This window comes from Vombatus ursinus, unplaced genomic scaffold (genome assembly GCF_900497805.2).
Source record: "Vombatus ursinus unplaced genomic scaffold, bare-nosed wombat genome assembly UNPS02014852.1, whole genome shotgun sequence".
Classification (NCBI taxonomy): Eukaryota; Metazoa; Chordata; class Mammalia; order Diprotodontia; family Vombatidae; genus Vombatus; species Vombatus ursinus.
The window spans coordinates 10,950,212-10,969,134 of NW_020954630.1; the positions used below are offsets into that span (position 1 = coordinate 10,950,212).

The 18,923-nt window shown below is 40.8% G+C and overlaps 2 pseudogenes; one reads left to right on the plus strand and one right to left on the minus strand.

Moving 5' to 3' along the window:
- Positions 1–11,903: 11,903 nt before the first annotated feature.
- On the minus strand, positions 11,904–13,288 carry LOC114027112 (annotated as a pseudogene).
- A 224-nt stretch (positions 13,289–13,512) lies between these two features.
- On the plus strand, positions 13,513–18,553 carry LOC114027113 (annotated as a pseudogene).
- The last annotated feature ends 370 nt before the right edge of the window (positions 18,554–18,923 follow it).

The following is an 18,923-nucleotide window of genomic DNA, read 5'->3' on the forward strand; positions in this document are numbered from 1 at the left end:
AGGATTTATTAGGCACATACTATGTGTCAGGCACTTTACAAATAGTATCTCATTTGATAGTTACAGTAATCCTATGAGGTAAGTGCTACTGTTACCGTCATTTTACAGTAGAGGAAATGGAGGCAGACAGAGATTAAGTGACTTGCCCAGGATACCACAGCTAGGAATCATTTAAGGCCAAATTTGAACTCAGGTCTTTCTGACTCCTAGCCCAGTGGTCTGTGCACTTGGATGCCACCTGGCTGCCTCAAAGATTCTGCAACACAGACATCAATAGGAATATTTTTTTTTTCATTTAGAGGCAAAAACTGTTAGCAAGGTGTAAGGGAAACTGAGGAGATCCTCCTCAGCCCCTCGCACGGCTGCCTCATGACCTGACATAAGTAATGTAATTTAAAGTTAGTATGCGTGACCAGGAGCACCAAGGGAACAGAACATCAAAGAATAAAACAAACTATATTACCAGGGCAGAACAATTCTTTACCGCAAGGAATATCTTTATAACGTATCCAAGGAACTGGGCTCTCCTTGGATATGTACATAAAAAATAGGCATCTGGAGCTTTGGCCAAGCTCCAACTTTGTTCTAAGGCTATTCTCCCGTGGTTTACATAGATATAAAAAGGGTCACTTGGGAAAGGGACTTTTGAAGGTCTTCGTTTCAGAGATGGGGACACCCACTCTGTTGACTTTCCCAACTGAGACCCTGACGGCTGTGATACAGGACTCCTCCAGTCAGGTGTTCAAGAGTGGATGCTTCCTCAGATTGGTGATGTATTTCTTCTTCTTTATCTCTCTATCTTTCTGTTTCTTAGAAGCCTTTGCTTCTAAGATTGTATAATCATATGTAATCATATTTATGTGCATGTCTGTTAATGATTATTGTTATTATTAAATCATTTATAAGCAAGGAACAGTGTGAACGTGTCTTTGTGGGTACAGATCCGAACCTGTGAAACAAATTATAAGTGCTGCAGCCTGTAACACCTTATTGTTACACAAGGTATGAAGTTAGGGTGAAGGATGGGCAGTAGTGTTACAAAGGATAATCCAACTATAGGCACAGTGAGGCTGGGAGAGGGGACAGTCCAGCCTTCCTTCCTCTAAGGATTAGGGACAGTCAAAAGGTGATTGTGCTGGACAGCAATTTGGCTATTGGAGGCAAGGCTTAAGGAGAGCAGTCATCACAGACAGGAAGGGTGTCCACACAGATGTTGGAGCCCTGAGATAAAACCCCATGTTAGTTATGGATCTGGTCTAGTCTTTGGGGAGAAACAAAAACTACACATGAAGAAAAGTAGTAAATGAGACCAGCTAGCTGGTATATAATTAAGTGTTAAGTCGCATGGCACAAAGTAGCCCCAGATTGTATGTGTATGCCCTACGAGTCCAAATTACATACAAAGTAATGTGGGAATTTCAAGCTATGACATGCCTTTCCCAGCATCCCTGATGCCTCTATCTGATTGGAACATGACATGATTTTAGGGGTCTTAAAATCATATAAGTATTGTGAAATTTTACCACCAAAGATTCATTCCTTTAAGCAAATGTATTTAATGGTAATTTAATAAAATATTCACATTATTAGAATGCCAGTACACCTAGAAAAGGTAATACATTAAACATTTTTCAAATAGTAACACCTTAGATTATTTGTATTAACAGGCATTTTACCAATTACCAGGCAGGTACCAAGAACAGTGCTAAGAACACATTGGCTTGCAAATCAAAAGCTGGGATTCGACTGGCTGAGCCTTGCTCGGTTTCACCTAGCTCAATTTCATATCTAAAATGACTGGATTGAACTCAGTGTTCTGTAAGACTTCCTTCTAGCTCTAACATTCTGTTCCTTTCCAGGCGGCACTCCTAATTCTCCTGCTCTTTCTCCACAATGCCCCAGAAACTTCTTAGCGAAGCTCACTTGTCCTCTAGACTTTACCCCTTCACACAATGAAAGTACCTCCCTTGTGGCCTCTCCCTCTGTTTGACTGGTTCTTCCCAGAACCCCCATTTTAAGCAGGAGGTGCAAGCCAACCACATCTTCGCTCCTCTCTAGGCTGTAGTCCTGACTCCGCTAGACTTCGTATGCAACACCGGGGTGCCGAGCTCTTTCATTTGTTTCCCCTTCCTCACTTTTTAGCTCCCTTTTATGTATTGTCCCTCCCCATTCAAATGTAAGCTCCTGGAAGGCAGGGGCTGTCTTTCTTTCTACTTATACTTGTATTCCCAGAACTTAACACAGTGCCTGGTACACAGTAAGAGCTTAATAAATGCTGGTTGACTTGATTTGTGGTTTAATCAGAAAGTTTGTCAAATTCTCTCCCTTGTCTCCATGAACTCTTTCTGATCTCTGAAGTCAATTACTGCCCCTTTCTTCCCCAAAATTATTATTAATAATAACAGCTACCATTTATATAGAGCTTCAAGATTTGTAAAACATTTATTATATACATACTACATATAAATACTATATAGTGTTTAGGTATACATACTATGTGTATATGATATGTCCATAATATACTATATACACATAATATATACACACTATACATAAACACTTAGTGATTATATATAGCGCATGTGTTACATGTAAATAGTACATTTATATGTATTTTATATATAGTGTATATTGTTACATGTATATAGTATATCATGGATAGTGTTAATATATAGTATGTATTGTTACATATGTATGGTACATTATATATAGTGTATATGTGCTACATGTATATAGTGCATTATGTATAGTATTTATATATAGTATGTATATGTTACATGTACATAGTAGATTATGTATAGTATTACTATATAGTGCATATGTGTGTATGAATTTGATCTTCAGAACAACGAGGTAGATGTTATTATTATCCCCATTTTATCCGGTCAGAAAACTGAAACTGAGACCAAAGTTAAGTGACTTGCCCAGAGACACATAGCTATTAAGTGTCTAAGGTAAGGTTTGAATTTAGGTCTTCCCTATTGCAATCAATCAACAAACATTTATTAAGCTTGACTATGTTCCAGGCACTATGCTTAGAACTCAAGCTACAAAGAAAGGCAAAAACAGTGCCTGTATTCAAGGAGTTTACATTCTAATGAGAGAGACAACACATGAATAAGTAGGTGTATACAAGATACATACAGAGTATACATAATGTAACCTTAAAAGGAAGGCTCTAGAGTCTGGGATGACCAGAGATCTCCTACAAAACATGGTATTTGAACTGAGTCAAAGCAGAATTCTAGAAGGGAGAGATGAGGAGGGAGAGCGTTCCAGGCATGAGCATCAGCCAGAACAAAAGCAAGAATCAAGAAATGGAGTGCTGTATGCCTGAAACAGCAAATAGGCCCATATAATTGGATTATGTGGAAGGGCCAGGTCATGAAGAATTTCAAATGTCATACAAAGGACCTTTTATTGGATCCTGGAAGTAAGAGAGAGCCACTGGAGTTTATGGAGTAGATGACACAGTCAGACCTATGCTTTAGAAAATTACTTTAGCTGCTTGGTGGGGGTTGGATTAGAGTAGAGAGAAATTTGAAGCAGAGAGACCAATTAGAAAGCTGTTGCAACAGTCCAGGTGAGAATTGATCATGCCTGTACCAGGGTGGTGGCTCTGTGAGTGCAGCAAAGGGCACACAGAGGGAAAATGTTATGATCACAGAGAGGACAAGATTTGGTATCTAATTGAATATGTGGGATGAGTAAGACTGAGCAGCCAGAGATGAGGCTGAGATTGTGAACCTGGATGACTCGGAAGATGACAACGCCCTCAACAACATTTGGAAAGTCTGGGCAAGGGAATGGTTTTGGGGGGGAAAGATAATAAAATGTATCCTGCACAAGCTGAGTTTGAGATGCCTATGGGACATCCAGACGGAAATAGCTACCAGGCAGCTGGTGATATGAGACTGAAGTTCAGGGGAGAGCCTGGCACTAGATAGATAGATCTGGGAATCAGCTGCAAAAAGATGATAATTAAACTCATGGAGCTAGGGAGATGACCAAGTGAGAGCATAAAGAGAAAAAAGAAGAAAGTCCAGGATAGAGTGGCGATTAGTGAAATTCAAGTTTGACATGCTCTTTACTCTACCAAGTTACCTCTCTATTACCTTATATTTATCATACAGCTATAGAGCCAGAGCCAGAAGGGACTGTCGGCTCCAAACCCCACATTTAACAAATGAGGAAATCAGGGCCCAGAGATGCTAAGTAGTTTGCCCAATTCACACCAGCATTAAGTGGCAACCCTTGTTGAATCCAAGTTCAGTGTTCTTTATCTACCTGTTTATATGTGGGATAAAAAGAAAAACTTCTTGAGGGTAAAGTCTTTGTCCTCCAGTTCCTAACAGAACTCTTTATACATGCAAAGTGCTTTATTAATATTTGTTGACCTAACATGAATTTCCAACAGTTCAGCTACATGAGATCAGGACAGCCATGTTGTCTTCTGGTCACCAGTATGAGATATTCCAAGGAAAGAGAGGTCCAAGTGGGGCACAATGGTTAGAAGCCCTTAAGAGCTGGGGGAAATATGAGGGCACTGGACTCCTAATAATAGGCCTGGTAAAAAGGGACATGGTTCAGCACATCAAAGGGAAATTCCATTGACTCACTTCACAGATGTTACCTGAGACCTCCTCTGCTCACAGTATGGAGCAAAGGGCCCCTAGCTTACTCCAAATGCAATTAAGAATAATGATGAAAAAAAAAAAACCAGTAGATGATGTAGAGATCTGTGCTGCATTATATGCCTCCGGGAAGGAGAAATCTAACAGAGACCCAGAAACACTTACACACATACTCACAAATTGAGCTTAATTGAAGCTAATGATTATCTCCTCCAGACTATATAAATACAAGTATTGAATAGGTGTGGGAATAAATTATTCTAACACTGGTAGAAACTAATGAGGCAGAATATGGAACACTCTGTGCCATCTTCTTCTGTCTAAAAGATGAGCACCCTGAAAATTACCTAGGGAGAAAAAGTCTGCTGTTTGTGGCTTCACAGTCCAAGGTTTCTAATACTCTGGACAACCCATGCGGCCAGAGTTCCTGGTTTTATACTGTACTAGCAATCTATGTTGCTCAACCAAGAGTTTGCCACAGGAACCTGAGACAACACCACGATGGATTTAACCCTTTCACCTCAAGAGCTTCTACCCTGGGGTCTCAGCTGTATGGCCTGGCCCTCTATATCAGACAAGCCCTAAAATTGTCTCTTTTCCCTCCCTACTAAAAGGCCATCTTCTTAACCAACCAAACATGCTTTTGCTATATGAGTACCCTCACTTCCTCACCACCACCCCTCCAATCCTCCATTTCTAGAACCATGATCAAAGGAATTCAGCCAGCCCTCCTGGAAGAGTCCCCCACTCATCATCCTTTTGCTTTCTGAACCAAAGTGCCCCACTCCACCTACCATTCCCCTGCATTATTAGATAGTAAACTCCTTGAAGGTTATTTATTTTTCTACCTGTCTCTCAGATCTTGGCAAATGGCAAACACTTAGTAAATGCTTTTTTATTTATTCATTAACTCTTAGTAGTACCTTATGCTTTAATACCTTACTGAGGACTTTTCTTCAGCTACCTTGCATGCCTACTATGAATGATAAAAATAAATAAATAACAATCATATAGCATTTTTTAGAATTTGTAGTGAAGAGGTCTAGATGTTTTGGGGTGTTGGGAAACCCAAGATAATGGGCTGGACCCTGCCTGAAAGAAGTCAACTCAAATCTTCCAGCCAGAGAAAAAGTTTATTAGAGATAAAACATATAGGCCAGACTCTTAAGGAATATAAACATTAGTAATGCCCATAGGGAAAAGCGGGCATGAGAGTCTCAGCCTTTTGGGCATGAGAAAATCTCAGCATTTCAATGGGGGCTAGGGTGGATCTTATATACACTAAAGTAACTTTGGGTGGCCAGAGGAAGGGAGGTTGGTTGGGAAAAGGGTGTAGGTGAAAATTCCATTTGGAAGATTGAATAAACAATGGGAATAGACAATGAAGGGAACTGGAAGGTAGAAGTTTTTTAGGGCTTTCAAAGAGAGATAAGGGGAGTAGATAAGGAACCTAAAAGTTTTAAGGGTTTTCTGGGACCCGTAGACAAACAGAGCCAGATTCTTTTTAGGGCTAGGGGCAAAGGTGCATCTGAATAAGATCAAAAGGTAAGACTAAGGCTTTCAAAGGGAAATAAAGGGAGTCTATAAGGAATCTAAAAGTTTAAGGGTTTTCTAGGGTTTGTAAACAAATGGAACCAAATTCCTTTTGGTGAAAAGGGGCAAAGGTCTTGGCTTCTGAAAATGAATGATACCCCATCACTAGAATGTCTTATACATTCATGAACCAGAGTGGTACAGGGGATATACTCTGTTGAAGGTGAAGGTCCTGGGTTCAAACGCTGCCTGTGATACTACTATTGAATAAATCATTTGAGCTCCCTGGGTCTCTTTTCTTCATCTGTAAATTCAGGGATTTGTTCTCTGAAGTGCCTGCTAGCACTAGATTTATGATCCTATGATATTTTACCCTCCAGAGAATATAGGAAACAGTAAATGACTTTCAGTAGCTCATTAAAAATGATACAATTGGAGCAGCTAGGTGGCGCTGTGGATAGAGCACCAGCCCTGAAGTCAGGAGGACCCGAGTTCAAATCTGGCCTCAGACCAAACACTTGACACTTACTAGCTGTGTGACCCTGGGCAAGTCACTTAACCCCAACTGCCTAAAAAAAAAAAGATACAATTCTCTTCCCTCTGTGGTATGTCCCACTTCCTGTCTCCTTCTCTGGGATGCATATAGTCTCCCAGATATGGTTTTGACTTCCATCATAAGGGAAACAAAATCAAACAGCCTCATGGAATTCACCTCTGCCCCTTAGAATCCTTAACTTCCTTTAAGGCTTATCCTAAGTGTAGGAAAATTTTTCTTGATCCTCTTAGTTGCTAATGCTCTCTCCCTCCTCAAATTGATTGTATTTACTTATCTGTGGTAATGTTGTACCTCCCAAGTACCTGGCACAATACCTTACACATAGTAGGTACCTAAGAAATGCTTAATGGATTGAATCAACCATTAAGACACCAGATGGGCCATTTTTAATTTGGTATTTTTCATCATTTAGACACAGCCTGTGTTTCTGTTTTAATGGTAGGCTTGGGTATCTATTAATCTAATTCTCCAGCATTGGGGTTAGAAAGCAAGCTGTCAAAACCCCACTGAAGGAAGCCTTCCTTTGTTTTCACCAGTCAGTCAGTCAGTCATTTGACTGACATTTATTAAGTATAACAATAGGTAAGAGCATGTGCCTATGAAGGTAAAGGCCAATTAGTCTACACCTAGAAAAGGAAATAGGTCATTCTCTATGTAATTCTCCACTGTATTTCTCAGAGAATTCTCTATAATATCCCTTTACTATTGTATTGTTACCACTCTTTCCTTCTATTAAGAATGAACAAAAACCCTCTTATATCCTACTCTCCCCAGATTGACGTGTTTTTCAAGGACAGGGGAATAAGTTTAGTCAGATATGCAACTCTAGGTTGAATGTGGGGAAAAGTTCATCATTGCTCAGATTCTTCCAGTGATAAGGTAGAAAGTAAACTCCACGAGGGCAGGGATGATTCCAATCTTGTCTTTGTATTCCCAGCTCCTGGCCCAGTGCCTTGCTCTATCTGTGGCTTCTTGCTATTTCTTACACATGACACTCATCTCCTTTCTCAATGACTTTACACCAGCCGTTCCCTATGACTGGAATGCATTCCCACCTCCCTCCATCTAGTAGAATTCCTTACTTGGCTCAAGATCTGACTGAAGTATCACTGTCTACTTCCTAATCCCAACTATTCATGCCATTCTTCCTAACTACCTTGTAGGCAGGAGAATGCTCAAGCCAGCTTGTACCAGCTCCCAGACTGTTAAATTTTGAATGTGAGCAGTAACTCAGATATTGGCAATCACTAAAAATACCTTAGGTTCTGATCCAAGAATGATGGATCTAGGCCCTCCTTCATGACTTTGGAAGAGTAGAATTTCTGTGTGGGTAAAAGCTTGTCTCAATGTATCTCTCCGCAGAAGGAGGGATGTGGAAGCACATGATGAACTGGTCAATTTGCCTGAGTTTTATAGATCTGGAGCTGGAAGGCCATCTGATCCAACTCACTAATTCCACAAATGAGGAAACTGAGGCCCAAGGAGTTGGTGACTTACCTAAGGTCACACAGGTGCTAGTCAGTCAGTCTGTCGGTTGGTCAGTCAACAAGCATTTATTTTCTACTAGATGCCAGGCACTGTGTCAAGCACTGGGAGTAGAAAGAAAGGCAAGACAGTACCTGCTCTCAAACCCAAATCCTTTCACTACAGAACCGGAACTCGACAGATTTAGACCTGAAAGGATCCTTCAAGATTTGACCTCCTACTCATCAAATGGGCCAAGATGAGACAATTGTTGGAAGGGAGGTCAGGCACATTAATGCTCTGTTGGTGGACCTGGGTTCAGGAAGACTTAAGCTCAAATCTAGTCTAAGACACTTACTAGCTGGGTGAATCTAGGCAAGTGACTTGGCTGCCTGCCTCCATTTCCTCATATATAAAATGGGGAAGATAATAGCACCTACTTCTCAAGGTTGTTGTAAGGATCAAAGGAGATAATTGTAAAGCCCCTACCACAGTATGTGGCACATAGTAAACACTATATAAATGTTAGCTATTATTATTTGTTACAAAGGAAAATTTCTATTTTTGGAGAGGGGAGAGTCATGGAGGAGAGCAAAAATAATAAAAAAAATAAGATGATAGAGTATCAATGGAACATTAAAAAGAATGAAAAGAAGAGAGCAAAAGGATGTTTAAGAAATACAAGCAAAGCAGTGTTGATACTATTGTGCTAAATTTAATACAAGCTTTTTAAAAAAAAAGTTGTACATAAGAAAGTCATGGTATTATAGACAGTCTTTTTTCATTTCTTTATATATTGAAATACTCATGTTTGTTTGTCAAGTTCACAATAAAAACAAAGAAAAAAGAAATTATCACCTGTAATAAAGAAAAATATAAAGAAACTGAGGCCCAGAAAAGATATGGGGTTTGACCAAAGAGCTAAGATTTAAATCCAGTTTCTCTGATTCCAAAGCCAGCTCTCTTAACACCATATCCTGCTGGTTGGCAAACGCTACTGAGACCTGATCTCAGCTTACCCTGTAGACTCATATCTGATCATTTTCTGTGGGCTCCTATACCTAACAACAGAGGAACTAATAGGGGAAGCTACAGTTCCTTAACCCTAACAGGGAATTGGATTTTATGATACTAAGGTCCTTTTCAGCTCAAACATTCCATAATTCAATGAGAAAGCTCTAGATATCAATACGTCTAAAATTCTGCTCCAAATTCATCTTCAATTTGTAATGGCAATGGAAAGAGTAGAGGGATTGATAAGCATGGCCCAAATTCTTGGGCAAAGTATTGGAAGAGGTTGAAGAGCCTTCTTAAAAGACATAATGACTTGTAATTGAAGGAGAATGCAAGAATGTTCTAGTCTGCTAACTAGGTAGTGAGGAAATGGACCATTAGTTGGCTGTGGAGTTGGAACTTGGGTGCATTTAAGGAGTACTAATCAGCTAGAGAGAATCTCTTATTTTCACTCTTTTCCTTCCTTTGAGGAAAGAGAAGTTGCTATATAATCTCTGATGGGGAAAGGTCTCAGCCCTCACTCACCATTTGAAATCAGCATATGTGGTGAATGAACATGGGATTCTGTTCTTTGACTCTTTGCATTGTTTTTTCTTATTTTTCAAAAGAAGAAATATTAGAGATAGCTATGATTTTGTGAAGTTCAAAAGATCAAAATGGTTAGCTATTAGAGGTCAGAGAGCTAGAATCAGTGCCAGGATTTGAAGCACCAAAGCTTGAGCCCATGCCAGATTTTGTGGCCAGGCCAAATGTTGAGAATCAAAGTTGAGAGTGACCCGTTTGACCCAGCAAAGACAGAAGGCAGGCAAGAGAGAGTACTTCATCTTTGGATGTGAACTGGGTGGGGCAAACACTATGCATAAATTGCTTTAATTTTGAGCCCACTCTCCCCAGGGACCAAGCTGGTATAGAGTGTGCCCCAGGGTTTTGGAGAGAAGAAGTGCTTGTATTTGGGTTTGCTGGGTTTGCTAAATATCCCTCTGGAAAAAAAAAAAAAAAGTCACCTAGATGACAAAGTGGACAGAGTACTGGGCCCGAAGACAGGAAGACTCATATTCCTGAGTTCAAATTTGGCCTCAGATACTTACTACCTGTGTGACCCTGGGCAAGTTACTTAAGCTGGTTTTCCTCAGTTTCCTCATCTGTAAAATGAGCTGGAAAAGGAAATGGCAAACCGCTCTAGTATCTCTGCTAAGAAAACCCCAAATGGGGTCACAAAGTCAGACATGATTGAACAACAACAAAATCCCTTTGTAAAAGCTAATTGATGTTAATTTGTTAAATGGAACAAGAGTGCTAATTGCTGGAGATTAACAGTGGGAAGAAACACAATGGAATAGAGGATCAATTAGAAAAAGACACCTACAACCCTAGAACCCTGAGGGGGAGAAAGTGAGCATAGAGTCTCACAACAAGCCTAATAAATGGCACCATAGCTAAAGGGTAACTGCACTGGAAGCAGGCAGGAACGGGTTATACTTCATTGCATTAATACTAAATTGCACTTATAGAGTGCTTTAAGGTTTATAGGGATTTAGCTCATTATTGTATTTGATCCTCACACCAATGCTTCAAGGGAAGTAGTACAGGTATTATTTCCCCCATTTTACAAATGAAGAAATTGAGGGTCAGAGATCCCCAATGAATAAGACTCAAACCTATATCTAAGGATTCCAAATCTGAAATCTAATCCTTAGCAACTTTCACACATTTCTCTTAGTTCTTCCTTCTAGGGTCAAGAAAAACATATTTCAACATTCTTACCCCTAATTGCTCTGCAAATACTCGAATTTGCTATCATCCTCCCTCCCCTCTAAGTTTTCTGCTCCAGCCTTGGCATCCTGCTTCTTCAACCAATCATGGTGTAGCCTATATAACTTGTGAGGAAGCATAGTTTAATTCCCACTCCCAGAGCAAGGCTACATCTCCCCCACAGGGCTCTAGGGGTACCCCCAAGGAGTAAGGGTGATTTTCTTGTTTTTGTTTGTCTTTACTTAAGGCAATTGGGGTTAAGTGACTTGCCCAGAGTCACACAGCTAGTGACTGTTACGTGTCTGAGGCCGGATTTGAACACTCCTGACTCCAAGACGGTCCTCTACCACTGCACCACCTAGCTGCCCGGCAAAGGTGATTTTCTAATGCCATCAATCCTAGATCCCACCCGAGTGCTTCCCACTATCCCCTAAGATTATCAGTTGAGAATCATTGTAGTAAGCCAGCCTTAATTAGCTTTTAAAAAGGCAGCACAGGATAAACAGTAGGTATAAAACATCCTTCCAAAAGTTGGTGACAAATTCTCTTACTAGTACGTAGAGGGTCCAGGGGAAAGTGGACTCAAATCTAGAGAGTACATGTAGTAAGGAGGTGACTCACAGCTGGAAGTCCTTTCCTCTCTTTCACAGCAGGCACAAGAAGCTCCTCTTAGGTACACTAGGATACATTTTCTCTTTTTTTTTTCAATTCAGTGCGCATTTATAAAGCCCCAGCTATGTCCTAGGTACTGGGAGATACCGAGAACAAAATCGAATAATCCCCTCTATAATATAACTTACATTCTACTGGGATCAAGGAAAAATATATACAAAGCTGAAATAGGAAAAGCTATTATCTTTATAGCAGGGCAAGTTGGTACAATTATTTTCATATAACAGAATGCATACATCCATTTGTCCAGCAAGTATGCATTCCTTATTCTCTCTCAATCAGGCGCAGATTGTGAGAGAGCAATCATTTGTCAGGACTTTCTTGGAAAGACAGAAGAAGGGTTTGAGCAGTCCTGAGAAAGAAGTACTAGGGAAAGTACAAATTAGATATCTTTCTTTAACATGATAAAATGATATCTCTCCCCGGTCATAGTCAAGGAAGATGCCAACCTTTAAGTTGGGCACACTGATCTGGCAATATTTTTTATGGACTTGGGAATCAAGGTTGTGCTGGGCTGTGGCATAAAGATAGTACAGATTCTGCTTCTGTACAATCACAAGCATAAAGAAGTCTCAAGAATCTTCTGATTTTTTATAGATGCCAACACACCAGTCAGTGTTATTTGACACTTCCACTTCCCAGTAACATCTCCTTGAAATGAAGGGCTGAGTACCAAGAACTTTGGCAAAATCTGTAAATCTCCTACTCTTGTTGGGCACTTCCTCCTGGACACCTCTTCAAATCCTCAGATATGATGAGACCCGGAGCAGCTGTGTTACAATCCAGAGTGATGTCCACTCTGAAATTGAAAATCCTTTCTATAATTCCAGGGATGGGATACATGGTCATGTTTATAGGAAGGATTTCTGTTTCCCTCTGCAGTGCAGATTCATTCCTAGTTAACACTCCTTTCATATCCTGGAGCAAATCCACATCTGGTTTCTTACACTCTTCCTCTAACTCTATGATTTTCTTCCTTAATTCTTGACTCTGATGGGACAGTTCACATATTCTCTTGCTCAGGTTTTCCAGATTGGCCTTCCCCTCCATTTGCATGCCTGATAGATATGCATCTTTCTCCTCATCCAGGAATCCTTGCATTTTCTCAAATTCAGACTCAATATTTTTCTTTTGAATCTCCATTTCCTCCTTTATCAGTGAATTTAACCTTCTCATTAGCCCTCTGTTTAACAATGATCTCCGTTTTCCTCCACAAATGAGTCATGGTTTTCTGGAGCTTCTCCCTGAAGTTCTCAGCAGCCTTATCTATGTAACAGCTTGTGAGCCTCATGCTCCTGGGACCGAGAACAGGACACACACAGGCTGGACTCTGGTCATCCTCAGAGAACCGCTTCTGCACTTTTTGATGTACTTCATACTTCCCATATCCTTCAGGGTACTGCAAACAATGGGGTCTTAGTTTTTTTGCTATGGCTGCCAGTTTCCCAAGTCTCACATTGGCTTTGAAATCCCTTACCTGAGAGATACTCTTGCACTCTGGACAGGAGAAAGGGGTTGACGCTTCCTGCCAACTCCTGAGGAGGCAGCCATGGCAAAAACTGTGGCCACACTCAATAAACACTGGGTGTGTGAAGTACTCCCTGCAGATGGAGCAGGTGAGCTCTTTCTGGAGGTCTTGAATCAGCTCAGGGGAGGAAGCCATGTTTCTTCCGAGCCAGTTTCAGCCTCAGAGCTCTGCTTTTCTCTCTGCTTACAACAAACAGAGGGAATCTCTGAATCTGCCTTATTCCAGTCCTTTTATATATCCCTCATACTCCGAAGCCCCTTCTTCCTACAAGTTGTGAATTCTTGGTCTTGAACCTGAGGCTTATTTACACCTTAGTAAGTGCTTCTAGATAGAAGTGAGAATAAAGGCATTCATAGACCATGGACCTGGGAGGAAGAGTTCATACTGGTAACTAGTCCTTTCACCTGCCTTGTCCTCAAAAAAGTTTAATATCATGTTTTCATTTCCTCTTTAAAAAGTTTCTTATCAGGAAAACTGATGCTCCACAAGCAGAATTGATGACGGGATGGGAAGAGAGGGGAGGGGAGGAGAGAAGAGGAATGTAGAGGAAAGGGGAGGGGAGGGGAAGTGAAAGGGAGAAGAGGAAAGGGCAGAGGGGAGAGTGAAGAGAGAAGGAGGGAGGGAGAGGGAGAGGAGAGAAGTTGCCCAACTATAGGATGCATTTTCTTTGCTGGGATCCTTGTGGAGCTATGAATCGATAGCCAGTAGACACTTGTGGCTGATCTGGGGAGGCCACTAGGACCCCAACAAAAAGTCTAATATCTTTTGGACTCAGAAGCTTGTATGGTCCTTTTTTGATCAAAGAATGGAGGTGCAAAGAGATCTGGGCCAAAGCTAAAGCTGAGGTTGAGGTGTGGGCTTCTCCTCCCTTCCCCCAAGCAGTTACTCTTCAGAAATTTTACTGCAACTTGTTCCAGCATCTCTAAGAATCCAACTATCTCTAAGAATCTCTAAGAACTCTGGTTCTAGATTACCTTGATAATTTATATGTGATCCATATGATATGACCAAGTTTCCTAAGACTTTCCAAACAGGATTCCTTTTCCAAGGACTTTGCTCAAGCTTATTCTTAAGCCCTATGATTGATTTAAACTAAACCCTCTGACTGAGATTGATTGATGATTGTTTCTACCTAATCAAGGTTCTAAGTAATCTTATCATTTACTATAAGTAGGGGTGGGGTGACTCGACTAGTAACTCAACCAACCATACCCTTACACTAATAGGGTGTTCTTTCTCTGGGGAAACAAAAAAATTCCTTTAGATCCAATTGCATCAGTAAAGTAGGTTTTGCCTTGAGGTTTATAACAAATCTAACACTTGGATGCAGTTTGTAGTCAACCATCTGCAGTCTGAATGTGTCCAAAATATTCAGCTCAAGCCTCCCTGGACTACTTCAACTTAGATTAACTATCTGTGTAGCCACGTGAATTTCACAATCAAAAGTCTCACATTAGGGAGATTTGTTGTGTTTCTTTGGTAGTAAATCAACTACCATTGTGTCTTTCAATTTGAGAATCACAAAGCACCTAACAAACCTTAATTAATTATGCTCATAACCCCTAAGGTATGCCTGATCTATCCTTGACTAAATGAAATAGAAGAGACCAATGCAATGACCAAGTAAAAGCCAAAGATGAAGTTCTAATGTCCATCACTGACAGAGCTAAGAGTCCCAAATGTAACTTTAGATCTGAATCTGATTGTAATCCAGGATATGTAACATCAGGGAATTGACTTTTTGGGGGCATGGAAATAGGACAAAAACTTCTAGTTAAATTCGATGTCGTCCCCTCTACTTGAAAACTATTTTTCCCTTCTTTATTATTGTCTGATTACACCTTGTCAGTGATTAATTAGTAAGCAGAGATTTATTGGGTACCATCAACAAGTTCACTGCTGTCCTAAACTCTATATGCAAAAATATAAAATACATTCTCCTCTCTCCAGGACTTTCAAGTCCAGCTAGAGAGGCAGGAAAAACACAGAAAGCAACAACAAACATCAAATTGGATAAACAGAATAGGCCTGAAATGACTGGTAGTTTAGAATAGATTAGGTAGAAAACAGGGATTAACATGAAGGATTTTGAGTAGAAGAGGAAAACAATAAAAATGGTATTAAGGAATATCAGGCTAGCAGTAGTATGCAGAAAGAAATGAATAGGAAGAAAATTGGTGTCCAGGAGCCCAGGTATGAAATTGTTGAAGTAATCAAGGTGATAAGAGTCTAGGTTAGGCTAGTAGTAATGAAAAGAAGAGTTACAGATAAAAGATATCTAGAAAGAAACATTGGTAGGATTTAGTGATCAATGAAAATTGGGATCGATGAAAAGATTAAGTAAAATATGGCTTCAAGTTTTCCAAGTTGTATGAGCCAAAGTAGATACATTTTTATATCAATTCCCAGCAAAATTTTAGATTGCTAAATTGATGGTTTGTGAACTTTTAGAAAAGAAAGCAACAATCAGGAGCCAGCATGAGATTACTAAGAATGAATTTTAAGTCTGAGAGAGCCTAGCACCCAAAGAAATACAGAGAAGGAGATCACTAGCAAGATGAAACACGTTTATATGTACCTTTTATGCTTGTGTTGCAAAGCTTAAATCTCACAAAGAGTCACTTTCCCACAGTTGGTTGCAACAAAGGTTAGCCAAAAGAGCTACTAAAGAGAAGACAAAGGGCTCTGCAAGAGCTTGCAGGTGGCAAATATAGGAAGTGAGAAGAATTTGGTTGTGAGCTGAAGAGAGTGTTCTATCTTTGTTTTTCTGCCAGTACCACATAATGAAAATTGCTCTGTTTTTTAGAGAAGAGATTGAAAGGCCTGGAGGAACTTTTCTATTCCCTTCACTATCAAGGACAGGTGCTCCTTGAAAGAATAGCAGTGATTCAAAAGAAAACAAGGAAGAAAAGACATGTGAAGAGGAAAGGGGAATTCCTACCTATAGTAGGAGATTAAGAGTAGAAGAATGGATAAGAAGAGGGGAGGGAAGAAAGACCATTGGAGATTTGGAGCTGTATTATATTTGGAATGATTTTGAATGATTTTTTTTCTTATAAAAGAAGAGATAGATCATGTTTGGGAAAAGCAATTTCCTATGCTCCTAGGAATTATGATGCAGCTACACAGGAAACATAAGATAAGTAAAGATAGCTTTCAAAAATAGTAAAAGGATGAAGAGAAGAATACTGATGGCTGTTGTAGAGGGGTACTGAAGCAGGTTTTTTCGGTTTTTGTTTGGTGGTGATTGTTTTGGTTTGGTTTTGTTTTTTTACCCTAACATAAACAATAAAGAAGTTTGCTATATGCCCGGAGCATGTATTCAGAATATGATTGAGACCCTCCTGAGATTTACCAAACCCACTTTTGATGATTCATGGGATCATATGATAACACCAAAGGGAACCTAGAAAGCCTTGCTAAAGATGTTAAAGTCCTGGGCAAAATACTTAAGACTGTGGGAAGGCAATAAGTATGTTCATTACTACTGCTGATTGAAGATAAGAAATTCAATAGAGAAAAGCAGATTTGGGAAGTGAAAAATGGTGACCAAAAATAAGACTTAGATTTCTGGATACTGGCTTAAAAAATAAATAAGGATGAGCTTAGAGCAAATGATGGAAAGCACCTAAATATATTTCCATAAAGGGAAGGGGAAGGAGAGAACTAACCACATATATTTAATAAGTCTAGTACCATAGAGAATCAAATCTATCTATTTTATAGTTGAGGAAACTGAAACCCATGCAGATTAAGTGATTTGCCCAAGATCACATAGGTAGTGAGTGTCAGGGAACTTCCAGTTAAGATACTGGTGTGAAAAGTTGTACAGGTCCAGCTCTCCCAAATAAGTATACACCAGCATACTCACAAAAAATTAAAGGGCTAGACTAATAATCAAGAAACTCAAAGAGAAACAAGAGTAATCTCCCTCTTCCAGGACTGATTGGGACTCTTTTGCCAGAGAAACCATTGCAAGCTCAGGAAAAAAAAAGTGCCCTTAAAGGAAACATTCCAATACCTGAAACCTGCAGTGTCCAACAGGCAAGAAGCTTGGAATGCAAAGAAAGGGAAGCTCTAGGGTATTCTGAAACCTGCAGCACTCTGACCGTGAGAGGGGACGAGGAACCAGCAGTTCTCTGAACAGGATGCTCCAGAACGACTGGTAGTCCATAGCACTTTGACCTCAGTCACTCCAGAGGACACTTAAAACTACAGAGGTCTGTTGAGGAGAGATGGGAGAGAGGGGAGCTCAGAGCGCTATGACAAGGAAACTCCAGGAAGTTTGGATACCAATTGCCTTCTGACCACAGACTAGGGAGCAAAGACTTACTGGGACAAGAGGAAAATTTGAAGTCTATAGCAGGGGGCCCTGAAGAATTAAGCCCTCTGATTCTGTATAAATAAAAGAAAACCTTACTTAAATAACAGACTCCCTGAAAATTTGAAACAAGTGAAACTGTACTCCATGAAACAAAAATACTAGAACAAATCAAAGGTTTGAAAAAAAAAAAACAGGAGAAAATATGAGGTATTCACTGCAAAAAACCACTGACATAGAATAGGTCAGAAAGGGATACTTTAAGAATCACAGAACTCCAGTCGGGTGCTGGCTGTGTTCACGTTGGTCAGGCCCAGGTTGCGGTCACCAATTCGAGGGCAGGGGTGTCCATCAGGGTTGACCCACCCCGGCTGTGTCCTCCTCTCCGCACCTCCTCCCCCCTCCCCCAGCACTTCACGGAGCATGTTAAACATGAGTGTCATTTTGTGAACGGGACGGAGCCCGTATGGTACGTGCAGAGACTCACCTGCAACTGACAGGAGTTTGTGCGCTTCGACAGAGACGTGGTGAAGTTTGTGGCGGTGACTGAGCTGGGGCAGCCCGATGCTGAGGATTGGAATAGCCGGAAGGATACCCTGAGAGCTATTGGGCTACCTGGACACTTACTGCAGGCGCCAACTACGAGCTGAGCCCAAGGCGATTCTGTATCCATCAAAGATGGCCCCTCTGGGACACCACAACCTGCCTGTCTGCTCTGCCAGTGGTTTCTGTCCTGGTAACATTGAGGTCAGGTGGTTTCTGAATGGACAGGAGGAGACAGCTGGGATTGTATCCACGACCCTGATCAGCAACGGAGACTGAACCTACCAGGATCCTGGTGATGCTAGAAATGACCCCTAGCCTTGGGGGATGTCTACACCTGCCAAGTGGAGCACTCCAGCCTTCAGAGATCTGTTGTCTTGGACTGGAAAACACAGTCTGAATCTGCCCAGAGTAGGATGCTGAGTGTAGTTGGGGGCCTCCTGCTGGGGCTAATCTTCTCCAGGGTTGGCCTCATTGTCTGTAAGAGGAGTCAGAAAGGAAATCGTGGTTCACAACCAGCAGGGTTCCTGAGCTGATTCCTGAGGCTGTGTCCCCTGGAACTATTGCCTCCCCTAAGCCTCCTTCCCAGCATTTGGACACCCTCTGCTTGTGCCCAGATCTCCAGGAGGTTAGCCCTACTGACCCCTTCCCTGGAATACCTTATTCCTTGTATCTTTGACTGTGTCTGGATTCTGACATTTCCCCAATAAAACTTCAAAGACCCCTCCACACTCCTTTGTTCTTGCATCCATGTTTTATCCATTTTTGTCCCTTGAGCCTTCATCCCAATAAATTAAAAGAGTGAGAATCAACTGATGCTTGGTGACATGGAGACAAAATGGGGTGGGCAGGGGAAGAAACTTTAATATTTTGAATCTGTGTTATCTGTCAATATGTGAAATGCCT